Below are 14804 nucleotides of genomic sequence, written 5' to 3'. Positions count from 1 at the left end.
CCCTCGTGGGAAACAGCTATCCAACCCCCAGGTTACCAGTAATCTGTCGTGGGTCCGGTTAGTGTTTCTTCATCTTTGATATATATAAGCATGTAGCTGGATAAGTATAGTTACACAACCAAAGCAAAACATAAAACACATAACGCCTCATTTGTTCTAATCACTATGAATGTTGCACCAAAAACATAATGGCGATTCACACCATTTCTCCCGTTAAATTGAGTTCCATTTCAATATGTGACTACAATTGAAAATTCAAAAATCATGTCTTTCGACTTCATAAATCTTTCAAATAAAATCTCGTTCCTATTCTTCTGTAGACACCAACACACTGTGTATATGATTAAAAGCTAAGATTTTCCTTTTAACCTTTGAAGTCGACATTGTCAAGACACTTTGTACAAATTTCCCAACCCGATCCCAAGCTTCCATGGTCTTTGAACTGTTGGGAAAAACGACCATCTAGCAATGAACGGTAAACTAAAAGTGTGGAATTAATCTTCGTTTGGCTAAACTTTTCCCGGCCCGAATGAACCAATGAGGATACAAACAAATAGGGTAAATAAAAATAAATAGGACACAATAATTTTAGCGTGGAAAAACTCTCAAGGCAAGAGTAAAAACCACGGGACTATTAGAGCCGCTTCAAATCAACTATTACCAATAATGAGCAATACAAAAGTTTTTCTCTAGGTAAAACTAGAGGCATACAAAAACATCATATACTTGGTACAAACAATCTTCAAGTATACGTAATCAAACTACAAAAGAGTAACGAGTAAGAGGTATAACCAACGAGAGAATGAATCAATCTCTGGCACGTCTCTTATCTTCACAAAACACCAAAATAAACTTTGGAGCAAAACTCTATGTCTTCGTTATTTCTTGACGGCAATAGAGGAGCACCAAGTAAATACCCTAAATTTGTTTTGTGTGTATTCGTATGTTGGCAGATTGCAACACCCAAAGAAATAACCTATTTCTTTGTTTCTTGCATTGAACACCAAAGCCTACAAAGGAAAAATAATCACAACTTCAATATGTGTAATGTGGGCCCAAAAGAACCCCAAACCAAAATACTTCAACGGAATGGTGAAAAAGAATATCTCTTTTTTTTTGTATTTATATTACTAAATAATAATAATAATAGTAATAACACCCAGTAGGTTAATATTTGTTGGGCTTTATCATGGGCAAAAAATACCCCAACAAATCTCCCCCTTTTTGTCTATGAGAAAGAACTCACCACCCCGATGAGTGAGCAACAAATCTTCAACTTCTCCCTTGGCAAAGCTTTGGTCAACATATCGGAACAATTATCATCGGTATGAACTTTATCAAGTTCAAACAACTTGTCTTCAATACCATCTCCAATCCAATGATACCTCACAAAAAAATGTTTTGTCCTCTTATGATACATAGAGTTCTTAGCAAGGTGAATAGCACTTTGATTATCACAAAGAACCACGTAGCGCTGTTGCATAAAGCCAAGCTCTTGCATAAATCTTTTTAACCACAATAATTCTTTGCATGCTTCTGTTGCTTCCATATACTCTGCCTCGGTAGTAGACAAAGCAACACACTTTTGTAGTCTTGACTGCTATGACACAGCTCCCCCTACAAATAACATCAAATATCTAGAAGTGGATTTCATGTTGTCCTTATTTCCTGCCATATCAGAATCCGTGTAACCAACAAGCATCGGCTCCCCATTTCTAAGCGTTATACCCAATTTGGAAGTACCATGTAGATATCTAAGAATCCACTTAACTGCTTCCCAATGCTTCTTACCCGTATTTCACATGACCCGACTAACAACACCAACTGCATGGGCAATATCGGGTCGTGTACATACCATTGCATACATCAAGCTTCCAACCGCTAATGCATATGGAACACCATCCATCTCTTCAATCTCTTTCTCAGAAGAAAGGCAATATTTTTCAGTTAACTTAAAGTTGGGAGTAAGAGGTGTACTAACCAAATTAACTTTAGACATCTTGAATCTGCTAAGCACCTTTTCAATGTATTGCTCTTGTGACATGTGTAACTTCTTTGAAGCTCTATCTCTAGTAATCCGAATGCCAAGAATATTCTTAGCTGGCCCCAAGTCTTTCATAGAAAACGATTTGCTTAATTCTTTCTTCAGCTGGACAATTCTCTCCACATTCTTGCCAACATTCAACATATCATCAACATAAAGCAATAAAATAATAAAATCATCATCACCAAACCTCTTAAAGAAAACACAGTAATCAGACGCAGTCTTTTGGTAGCCTAGCTTCCCCATAACTGACTCAAATTTCTTGTACCACTGTCTCGGTGCTTGCTTCAACCCATAAAGACTTTTATGAAGTTTACAAACATAATCTTCTTTACCTTTAACCTGAAAACCTTCAGGTTGCTACATATAGATTTCTTTATCCAGATCACCATGAAGGAATGATGTCTTGACATCCATTTGCTCAACCTCAAGATCAAGACTAGCAGCTAAACCAAGGATCACCCTGATGGAACTCATCTTCACAACTGGAGAAAAAATCTCATCAAAATCAATACCCTCTCTTTGACTGAACCCTTTGACCGCCAATCTTGCCTTGTACCTAGGCCGTAAGGTATGTTCTTCAGTCTTCAACTTGTAGACCCACTTTTTCTTCAAAGCTCTTTTGCCCTTAGGCAACTTCACCAACTCAAAGGTATTGTTCTCATACAAGGAATTCATCTCATCTTGCAAGGCTTCAAACCACTCTCTTTTATGCTTATGTTCCATGGTCTCTTTATAATACTCGGGCTCTACCCCATCAGTGAGTAAGACATACTCACCAGCCGAATAACGAGTAGAAGGTTGACGATCTCTTGTAGACCGCCTGAGTGGGACAAATGCAGACATATCTACTGGTAACTCGGGATGAATATCTTCATCCAAATCTACCTGCTCTTGATTATCAACATTATTGGTACGATGTTGTTCGTCATTTTGAGTACCATCTTCGTGATGTGGCTCAGAATGCTGAGTAAGAATAGGGTCCAAATCAATGAGATCATCATTATACTGAGGGACTACCTGTGTCTTCTCAATATCTTTCAAACTCTCGTCTTCCACAAACACATCTAACAAGCTTCTTTGAAACCGGATCATGTAGCCTGTATCCAAACTCATCTTGCCCATAACCAAGGAAATATACACTGTCTAGACTTCACATCAAGCTTTGATCTTTCATCTTTGGGGATATGCACAAATGCTTTGTATCCAAATACCCGTAAATGACAATACGATACATCTTTGCCACTCCAAACCCTGTCTGGAACATCATTATGCAAAGGAATACAAGGAGTAAGATTAATAACATGTACCGTTGTATGTAAAGCTTCTCCCCAAAAGGTATTAGGCAACCCTGCATGTGAGAGCAAACACTTAAACCTTTCAACCAAGGTTCGGTTCATCCGTTCTGCTAAACCATTCAACTGTGGTGTCTTAGGAGGTGGCCTTTGGTGTCGAATACCCTTCTCTCTACAATAAGCATTAAAAGGACTAATGTATTCACCTCCTGTATCCAAACTCATCTTGCCCATAACCAAGGAAATATACACTGTCTAGACTTCACATCAAGCTTTGATCTTTCATCTTTGGGGATATGCACAAATGCTTTGTATCCAAAGACCCGCAAATGACAATACGATACATCTTTGCCACTCCAAACCCTGTCTGGAACATCATTATGCAAAGGAATACAAGGAGTAAGATTAATAACATGTACCGTTGTATGTAAAGCTTCTCCCCAAAAGGTATTAGGCAACCCTGCATGTGAGAGCAAACACTTAAACCTTTCAACCAAGGTTCGGTTCATCCGTTCTGCTAAACCATTCAACTGTGGTGTCTTAGGAGGTGGCCTTTGGTGTCGAATACCCTTCTCTCTACAATAAGCATTAAAAGGACTAATGTATTCACCTCCTTTATCTGTACGAACACACTTGAGCTTCCTCCCAGTCTGTCTCTCAACTAGGGCATGAAACTGCTTAAGCACATCAAATACTTGATCTTTAGACTTTAAAGTATAAACCCATACCTTCCTCGAATGATCGTCTATAAATGTGACAAAATATAAGCAACCCCCAAGTGTTCTAGTCTTCATAGGACCACATACGCCTGAATGCACTAATTCAAGTATACTTTCTTTTCTATGAGGCGGATGACTATGAAAAGAAACTCTCTTTTGCTTACCATTCATACAATGAGAACACTTCTTCAAATGAACATCTTTCACACCGGACAAGGCACTTTCTTCAATAAAATAGACATCCCCTTTTCACTCATGTGAGAAGTCTCTTATGCCACATATCAGTTGCATCAGAATTCGTCAATGAATTAACCGAGTCTCTGGAAATCTTTGGATGTGCCATGTACAACTTTGAAGTTCTTTCACCTCTTGCCACGATCAACGAACCACGAGTGAGTTTCCAAATTCCATCACCAAAGGTACTGTGGAAACCATCATTATCTAATGTGCCTGCGGAGATTAAATTAAGTCTAATATCCGGAACATGTTTCACATTGTGTAAAACCAAATCCATCCCGGTATCAAACTTCAAACAAACATCCCCAACACCAACGATCTTTGATAGCCCATTATTACCCATCTTGACATTCCCAAAATCACCAGGAGTATAAGACGAATAAAAATCCCTTTGTGATGTCACATGACAAGTAGCACCATTGTCAACAACCCAACTCGAATAATCACGTGCAGTGTTCACCCTATCATAATCACAACAAATATAAAACTCTTCAGTAGCAGTGTTAGTTCCAGAAGTACCTTCATCACCGTCATCTTTCTTGTAGTTGTTCTTTTTATTGTTGTAATTAGCCTTCTTGTTCTACTTTTTCGGACCTCTATTATGGCTTCTCCCCCTACTTTAGGTAACCAAGGAATCTGAATGTGAAGAGGAACCTTGTGACTTTCTTCTCATCTCTTCATTTATAATATTACCTTTAGCCAATTCCATAGTAATAATACCGTTAGCTTCGGAGTTGGACAACGATGTTCTAAAAGTCTCCCAAGAATCCGGTAAAGTATCAAGAAGCCATTAACCTTGTATCTCGTCTTCAAACATAATACCCATACCTGCAAACTGATTAATAACACCCTAAAAAAATTCAGATGATCAGTAACAGGAGTTCCATCACGGTATTTCAAGTTTATCAACTGTTTAATCAAGAACAACTTATTGTTCCCGGTCTTCCAAGCATACAACTTTTCAATATTGGTCCATAGAGTACGAGCATGACTCTCCCCGCTAATATGGTTTAAAACATTATCACCAACCCATTGCCGAATATACCCGCAAACCTTCCGATGCAAAATATTCCATTCTTCATCAGTTTTATTTTCAGGTTTATCGGTACTAAAAACAGGAAAATAATAATCCTTCACATAAAGAAGGTCTTCCATATTTCCTTTCCAAACATGCTAATTGGAACCATTCAAACACACCATCCTACCCGTATTAACTTCCATCGTTCAAACAAGTCTTAACCCAAGAACAAGAGCTGAAGCTCTGATACCACTCTGTTGGGAAAAACGACCACCTAGCCACGAACGGTAAACTAAAAGTGCGGAATTAATCTTCGTTTGGCTAAACTTTTTCCCGACCCGAATGAACCAATGAGGATGCAAACAAATAGGGTAAATAAAAATAAATAGGATACAATAATTTTAGCGTGAAAAAACTCTCAAGGCGAGAGTAAAAACCACGGGACTACTAGAGCCGCTTCAAATCCACATCACCTATAATGAGCAATACAAAAGTTCTTCTCTAGGTAAAACTAGAGGCATACAAAAATATCATGTACTTGGTACAAACAATCTTCAAGTATACGGAATCAAACTACAAAAGAGTAACGAGTAAGAGGTATCACCAACGAGAGAATGAATCAATCTCTAGCACGTCTCTTATCTTCACAAAACGTGTAAGGCCCCGTTACCGGTGCCTCACATTTGGACGTTGGATTTACTCATAAACACAGTTCTAAATATCAGAGTTAATTAAAACATTCGCAGAATATTAAAATTTCAGCTAGAACATAATACATAGCTTCCAAATCTTATCAGCATAAACATTCAAAGTAGTTTAAACATAAAACATTGTCTTTATAATAACATAACACTTCCTTGAGATGCTAGTTCTTTAATTCCATGCCATGTGTTCCCCTCAAGCGAGCTGCCTCATTCTACTCACCTACGTGCATACTAAAAGTCAGCTACGTTGAGTGAATTCTAATTAATCACATAACATACACTACATACACACATACATACTTTCATTCATACTTTCATACTTGCTTACCTTCATTCTTTCTTTTATAATATATTCGTACCTTTCGTTTTAAAGAGCATTTCGTCCTATAACCTTCGCATATATTACTAGGGTATGCAACCCTTTAACCTTCGCATATATTATTAGGGTATGCAACCCTTTTTCTTTTGCATAAATTATTAGGGTATGCAACCCTTTAACCTTCGCATATATTATTAGGGTATGCAACCTTTTTTCCTTCGCATAAATTATTAGGGTATGCAACTCTTTAACCTTACCTTACCTTTCATTATCATATCCATACATTTAATACCATACATATCATAGTCGTATATACTTCCTTATTCACATACACATATCATACATACTACACTATACTTGCCTTAACAATATGTGCAATACCCGAAGGTCGTTCACGTACTATCAAGCATACATACATAACTATCACAATCATCATCTATACATACACTTACCATTTAAGGTAAGTGTATTAACATTCACATCGAGTATGCACATAGCCCCGAAAACATAACAAGGAAACGGGGCTAGAGACTCACCTGAATTCGGTTACGTTCACCGTTTATCGTTATTCCCTTCTTTAAGCTGTGCACGACTAACTGTATAACAATTACACGTATCAAATAACTATCACTATCCATATCATCTTTCTAGTTTAATTATTACCCACAACGAACGGGGGTCCGGTGGCAGCGCCCCTGGTAGCGGGGTTCTAGGGGCGGCAGCCCCTAGTGGGGTCCAAGGGGCAGAGCCCCTGGCTGGGGTTAAGCTGTCAGGTCAGCTTGGAACAATTTTATTTTTATTGACTGTCTTAACACATTTTCCATTAGGATTTTAAATTATTTTCTAATTCGTTAATCCGTTCTCTATAACAAATTAAGTCTAATTCGTTAGCTAATTCGTTATCTTTTGTGATCTGGTTCGTTATCCTAATTTGTCCTCTTATCATCGTCTGATTCGTTAACTTTTTATAACGAACTGGCGGGTAACGAATTACTTGATTCGTTACCTTAAGACAACGAATTTGGTGAGCTAATTCGTTATCTTGTCTTAACTAATGGTTGAACTGATTCGTTATCTGGACATAACGAATGGATGACTAATTCGTTATCTCATAACGAACTACATCCATCTTACCCAGACTTTGACTCAGGGTCAAAGTCAAAATTTCCAGGAACGGCAATTAGTCAACAGAATCAGATTTTTGCGAATCTTAACGAAACAACACGATTTTGGTACCATTGAACTTGTAATTCAAGAGCCTACAAACCCTAACCATAAAATCAGCCAAACATTCATGTTTAAGGGGTGCGATTTGGGTATTTATAGGTACGGCTCGTTTATCAATCGATTAACCCATCGAATCTTAACCAATTTCAGTGAGGTTTGTTGTTTGGGTTCGGTTTTACCATATACACCTAGATCTATGATCTCTAGACGAAATCCGAACCTAAACGAACAAGTTCAAGTCATAAACGTACCTTAAACAAGTCGGTATACGAACATGAGCTGGTCTTTGATGTTGTTTTGGTCGTCACGATGTTCCAGCACCAACAGCTCGGGTTTTCGTCTTCGGATCTTGGTTCGGGTTTGTGTGTGTGTTTTCCAAGGTGTAGGCTAAGGTGTAGAGATGGATAGAAAAGGAAAGGTTTAGGGTTTAAGGGTATTTATACTCCCTTAAGCCCATGGATCTAAGGCCCATTCCATCTTTTATTATATCTTTTAAAGTCCAAGCCCAACTTCTATTAGTTTATTTATCTAAACCGAATAACGACACATTATAAAATAAACGGAATTTATTTTATTATTTCTTATCGAAAACAGGATGTTACAAAACACCAAAATAAACTTTGGAGCAAAAATCTTTGTCTTCGTTATTTCTTGACGGCAATAGAGGAGCACCAAGTAAATACCCTAAACTTGTTTCGTGTGTATTCGTATGTTGGCAGATTGCAACACCCAAAGAAATAACCTATTTCTTTGTTTCTTGCGTTGAACACCAAATACCACAAAGGAAAAATAATAACAACTTCAATATGTGTCATGTGGGCCCAAAAGAACCCCCAACTAAAATACTTCAACGAAATGGTGAAAAAGAATATCTCTTTTTTTTCTCTTTTGTATTTATATTACTAAATAATAATAATAGTAATAACACCCATGTAGTATTAGTTGAGCTTTCTCATGGGCAAAAAATACCCCAACATGAACATGATCTGAAAACATGGTCACATGATTCCTCATATATATGCAAAAGTTGTATTACACCCACTAAACTACCATGCCTTGTTTCAAGATTCTTAGCAAAACAAGTGCAATCTTGTGATCAAGGCAATAATGCAGCCTAACATTTATGGAGGATGATAATGGTAATCCACTAATCCCCATAGGTTAATCACGGAAGCATAATAGTTTTAAATAATTGATACTTTCCACTATAAAGGGTTTAGATTCAAATAATACTTTCCACAAAGAAGGAGGTATTTTGGTCAATCCATATTATAACTATTAGGGTGAGCAATTTAACCATCATAACCGTTAACCGAACCTCAATCTCCATAACAAAACCGATTTTAACCGATGACCGTGTCGGTTTTAATGAATTTTTGTAACCGCCAAATGCGGGAAGGTTTTGGTTAAAGATACTTCCAAACCCGCAATAACCGAACTGACATGTTTATTTAACCAACAATATGTTTGGGATTTATTTATAACAAAAATTTTTGGATTATACCATTTTGATGTGTTCGGTTAAACTCTTGTTATCAAATTAACTTAAATTTTATTGTTATATTATATAATGCCTTTTTTTCAATATTTGATATTAATATTATGGATTATATATTTTGTTGAACTATGTCAAGTCATTTTTTCTAATATTTCCTATCAAACTTTTAGGCCCAATTATATTGTTTTGGTTACGATTAACCGTACCGACTCTCATTAACCTTTAAAACCGATTAACCGAACCGCCATAACGGATTGATTATGGTTATGATTATCCATTAACCAACATATCGGTTATGGTTATGGGTTTGGCTCAAAACCGCTCTAAACCGACCCATGCACACCCCTAATAACTATATATCTCAACAAACCAAATTATTCCATCATTTTCACCCATCTCCTACATCATAAAAAAACAACCACTGCCACCATTCCATCACCCACCGCTACCAACACCCCCTTCGGCGTCGGCTCTCCTCCAGTCCACTGTTACTGAAAACTATGGTGATACTGTATATGGTGGTGAACGTGATGGATATGGTGGTCATATTGAAACCTCTGACACCGTACTACCACATACAACCTCATTCGCCGCCCAACCACCGCCATCTTCAACCTTTGTCACCTCTCCCAAACCATCATATTTGAATCCGCTGCAAACAAGATCTACTTGTAGACAAAGAGTGATGAATTGAAGATTTGGACATTAAATATGGACATTGAGCTATGAAATCAACACATTGCAAATAAAAACAATACGTCCAACTAGCTAAGCTTTGATACATTATTTAAAAAAGATAATGTTAGGTCATGTTTTGTCGTCTCGGTCTTTGTTTTATGCATTTTCTCTTTATATTAAAGTATTGAGGGTATTTTAGTAAATGTACTAGGTATATTCGTCATTGTAATGACACATTCGTTATAGTCAATAACGAATGTGTCCATTCGTGTTTATTTTGGCTCATTTGTTCGGTTTGTTAATGAATGATGACAATGAATGTGTTATTCGTTAGTCTAAAGTATTAGTAGTTAACGTATGATGACGAATGAACCTAATTCGTTGTGGCTTGTATAACGAATGACTTCGTCGTCTATATATACTTGTAAAGTATTCAAGTTGATGATCAATAATTATTATTATTCTTTTGAGCAACGTTATGCTGCTAATTTGTTCTCTCGACATCTAGTTAACGTAATTAAGTAATACCTAATCGTATATTATATCGGAGACTAGATCCGTAATCGTATTGAGATCATAATCAATCAGATAATGGTTTCTCAAGTGGTATCAGAGCCACTGTCATAGTCATTAACAATTAGTAATAGTTTATACATCAATTGAAGCAATAATTGAGTGTTAAACGTATTGAAATTGAAACTTACTCAGTTAAAGAGAAGAAATCTTTGGAAATCGAGACAAGGGCTTACTCAACCTTGACGATGGCATTACCTGAGAATACATTTCATCAAGTGACAAGTATCAAAATCTATGATGCTGTGTTTTAGCACTTGAGAATGAGAAGTATGGGTAATACTCTGGAGAGTTAGAAAGTCATGCTAAAGTTTCCATTCAGAAGCTTTTGTTTGTTGAAAGGGGAAACTATTGAGGAGGTGTTAACTAGGTTTTGTCACTTAATTCCTGAAATGGCAAATCTATCAGTGGAACCTAGTCAATTTGACCAAATAGACATTGTAAAGAATGCGTTACCAAGTTCGTATTCTACTTTCTTGTTGGTATTGAAAGATAATAATTTCTTCAAGAATGATGATCTTACTGCTTTGGATTTTATGCAAAATATTGAAGAAAGGGAGTATGACTTGAGATGTCAAAATTCATCTAAGGATAATCAAGACCCTACCTTGTATGGTGGTTCTCTTTCCATGAGTAACAGTTCAGTTCCTATCACTGCTTTCTATTCACAAAACAACCAAGATATTCCACAAAGGTGGAGATGCCATTCCTAATGTATGTTTTATGGCTTCTGGTTAATGTAATTCATCTGCTGGGTCTAGTAATCCATTTGCTGGTTCAACTAATTCTTTTGCTTCTCAACCACCACAAGTTAACATGAAAGAAGCAGAACAACATTTTGCTTTCTTTAGTGCTTTCATGATGTCTTATGAACAATTGGTGAGTGGAAAAATTGCCACGGGTGAGTTGAACGATGAACACTATGACCAGATTAATCCTGATGATTTGGAACTAATGGATTTAAAGTGGAATATGGCTATCATTGTGAGAAAAGTGAAGAAGACTATGCAGAAAATGGGGAAGGATTTTCCTGCTTTGAACAAAAGGGTTGGGTTCAAAAAGTTAAAGGTTAGATGTTATAACTGTCAGGACTAGGGTCACGTTTCCGGTCTCTTTCTGAGTTAATAGTGCTTCCTTTCTTCAATTGAGCACGGCTAACTGTATATGAATTAAACATATCAATTTCCTAATCCTATACTGTTTCTTTAGGTTACACCAGAAATGGTCAAGTCTGGTCTATTCAAATAGCATTGTATTTGAATATCTTGTATTTGAATGGTATTAGAATACATTTGTGTTAGAATACTGTATTCTAATGGCATGTGATTAGAATACATTTGTATTCCAATGGCATGTGATTAGAATACATTTTTGTTAGCATACATTTGTATTCTAATGGCATGTGATGAGAATGTATTTGTATTCTAATGGCATGTGATTAGAATACATTTGTGTTAGCATTCAACTTGTATTAGAATACCTTTGTATTCGAGTGGTATATTGTATTCTAATGATCATATTGTATTCTAATGATCACATTGTATTCTAATGATCACATTGTATCTAATGAACACATTGTATTCTAATGATCACATTGTATTCTAATGGTCACATTGTATTCTAATGATTATATTGTATTCTAATGATCATATTGTATTCTAATGATCACATTGTATTCTAAATATTCGTTGTGTTCGAATGAGGAAATTGTATTCGAATATATGGATGTATTCGAATGAGGACATTGTATTCGAACTATGTAATTGTATTCGAATCTACACAATGTATTTGAGTCCATGATCGTATTCGAATGAGACATTGTAATCGAATATAAACATTGTATGCGAGTGTACCCATTGTATTCGAATGTATCATATGTATGCATACATACATTGTATCCGAGTCCAAGCATTGCATTCGACCATGCTGCTACTGTTTACTTCTTTTATCATCATTTCATTACATATCACAACCTTAATACCCTATCCCTTAACCCATTTCCATTTCCATTTTCGGCTAAAACCTAGCCCGTTCACCCGTAAATATTGAACCTTTATGAGTTAAAACGTTCTTAGGCTAGATCTAGGGTTTCCTTTATGAAACGTATTTATCCATTAGTTCGTTAAGTCCATTTTAAACATCAGGTTTACATTTTTATGATACATCTATACCCGATCTACTCTAAGGTTAAGTGTTAGGGGAAACCGTTCATAAAAACATAACTTTTAAAGATATAGAACATACCTTTATGCATTTTTAGGCTACAGTTAGCTTTGATGTTTAACAAGGATCTTGTATCTTGCTCGTATAGTCAAGATTTATCAAGATTTAGCTTGGTTTTGGTCTTGGATCTTCTCTTCCTTGGTCACGGCCGTATGAGAGGTGTTTGTGTATGTTTTTAGAGTGTGTAGAGAATCTTGAAATATAAGAAATGATGGTTTTAGGGTTTTAGGAAGGTTTAAGGAGTATTTATACTCTCTTAAGCTCATGGACCTAAAGTCCATACTTTTTATTTTATTAAATCTTAATTAAATATTAACACAAATTAAACAAGCAAAATATCTTTTATTTGTTATTATCCAAATTCAGGATGTTACAAGTCATCCTCACTTAAAGAGGTTTTATCCCCGAAACCTAACTATTACTAAAACAAATCTGGGTAAAACTTGCAGATCTCTTCTTCAACTTCCCAAGTAGTGTATGATCCCTTGCGATGCTTCCATATCAATTTCACTAAGGGCATAACCTTGTGACGGAGTTGCTTTTCCTTGCGGTCAACTATCCTTATTGGTTGTTCAATGTAGTTCAACCGTTCATCAACCTCAATGTCTACCAATGGCACATGAGACGTGTCATCAGCTAGACATTTCCTCAGATGAGAAACATGGAAGGTTGAATGAATTCCTTCTAACTCCTCGGGTAAATCTAGCTTATAAGCCACTTCACCTACACGATCCATAATCTTCAACGGTCCAATGTACCTCGGACTCAATTTCCCCCTCTTTCTAAATTGAATAATTCATTTCCAATGCGAGACCTTGAGCATCACATTGTCACCAACGTTAAACTCAATCAGTCATCGCCGCTTATCAGCATACGACTTCTGATGTTCTTGAGCATCTTTCATCCTTGCCTTGATCTAATCAAACTTTGAAGAAGTTTCTCGCACAACCTCTAGGCTTCACATCTCCTTCTGGCCAATCTCTCACCAACATATAGGAGGTCTACAACGTTTTCCATACAACATTTCAAACGATGGCATACCAATACTTGAATGGTAGTTGTTGTTATAGGAGAACTCTGCTAGATGCAGATGATCATCCGAACTTCCTCCAAAGTCTAAAACACAAGCACGTAGCATATCCTCAAGGGTTTAGGTCGTCCTCTCAGACTGCCCATATGTTTGAGGATGATACGTCGAACTGATGTTTAATCTTGTTCCCATAGATTCATGGAACTTCTTCCAGAATCTTGAAGTAAAGCGAGTATCTCTATCGAACACGATCGACAATGGTACCCCATGCTTAGTCACAACCTCTTTGATGAACAAACTCGCTAACGTCTCTGACGAGGAAACCTCTCGTATAGGCAGAAAGTGAGCACTTTTTATCAAATGGTCCACTATCACCCAAATGGTATCATGATGCATAGCTGTACGAGGTAGCTTAGTTATTAAATCCATGGTGATGTGTTCCCATTTTCATTCAGGTATCTCCAAAGGCTGCATCTTCCCTTAAGGCTTCTGATGTTCGGATTTGACTTGTAAACAAGTTAAGCACCTACTGACGTAATCTACCACATCATTCTTCATACCCGGACACCAATTGTCTCTCTTCAAGTCTTGATACATTTTAGTGGATCCCAGATGGATGGATTGAGTATCTTGACTTATGAGCTTCATCTAAGATTCGACCTCTAAGATTTCCATGGCGTGAAATCCACATGCGGTCAAACCTAGTCTTAAAACCATGAATGTTTTCCATCAACTCGTCTTGTTGACCGAAAATTCTTTCCTTCTTCACTAGCCTTCATCTACAAGCCCTTCCGACTTCACTTTGATGATTTATTCGAAGACGCTTGAGTTCATGATCAATTGATATGACTTTACTGTTGCAATGACTTCTTCATTCTTACGGCTTAACGCGTTGGCAATCACATTAGCTTTATCGGGATAATACTTGATATCGCAGTCATAGTCCTTTATCAACTCTAACCATCTTCTCTGCCTCATGTTCAATTCTTTCTGCTCGAAGAAGTACTTTAAACTTTTATGATCTGTGTGGATAGTACACTTAGTACCATACAGATAATGTCTCTACGTCTTGAGAGCATGCACTACTGCTGCTGCTAGCTCTAAATCATGTGTCGGGTAGGTACTTTCATGAACCTTCAACTGCCTGGACGCATAGGCTATAACCTTCCCTCATTGCATCAACACGCAACCTAACCCACGATGCGAAGCATCCGTACAAACAACCAAATCCTCGCACCA

Source organism: Bidens hawaiensis, unplaced genomic scaffold (assembly GCF_021521415.1).
Source record: "Bidens hawaiensis isolate Kalapana, Puna unplaced genomic scaffold, B.hawaiensis_p1.1 tig00029014_1, whole genome shotgun sequence".
Lineage (NCBI taxonomy): Eukaryota > Viridiplantae > Streptophyta > Magnoliopsida > Asterales > Asteraceae > Bidens > Bidens hawaiensis.
This window is presented reverse-complemented; position numbering follows the sequence as displayed.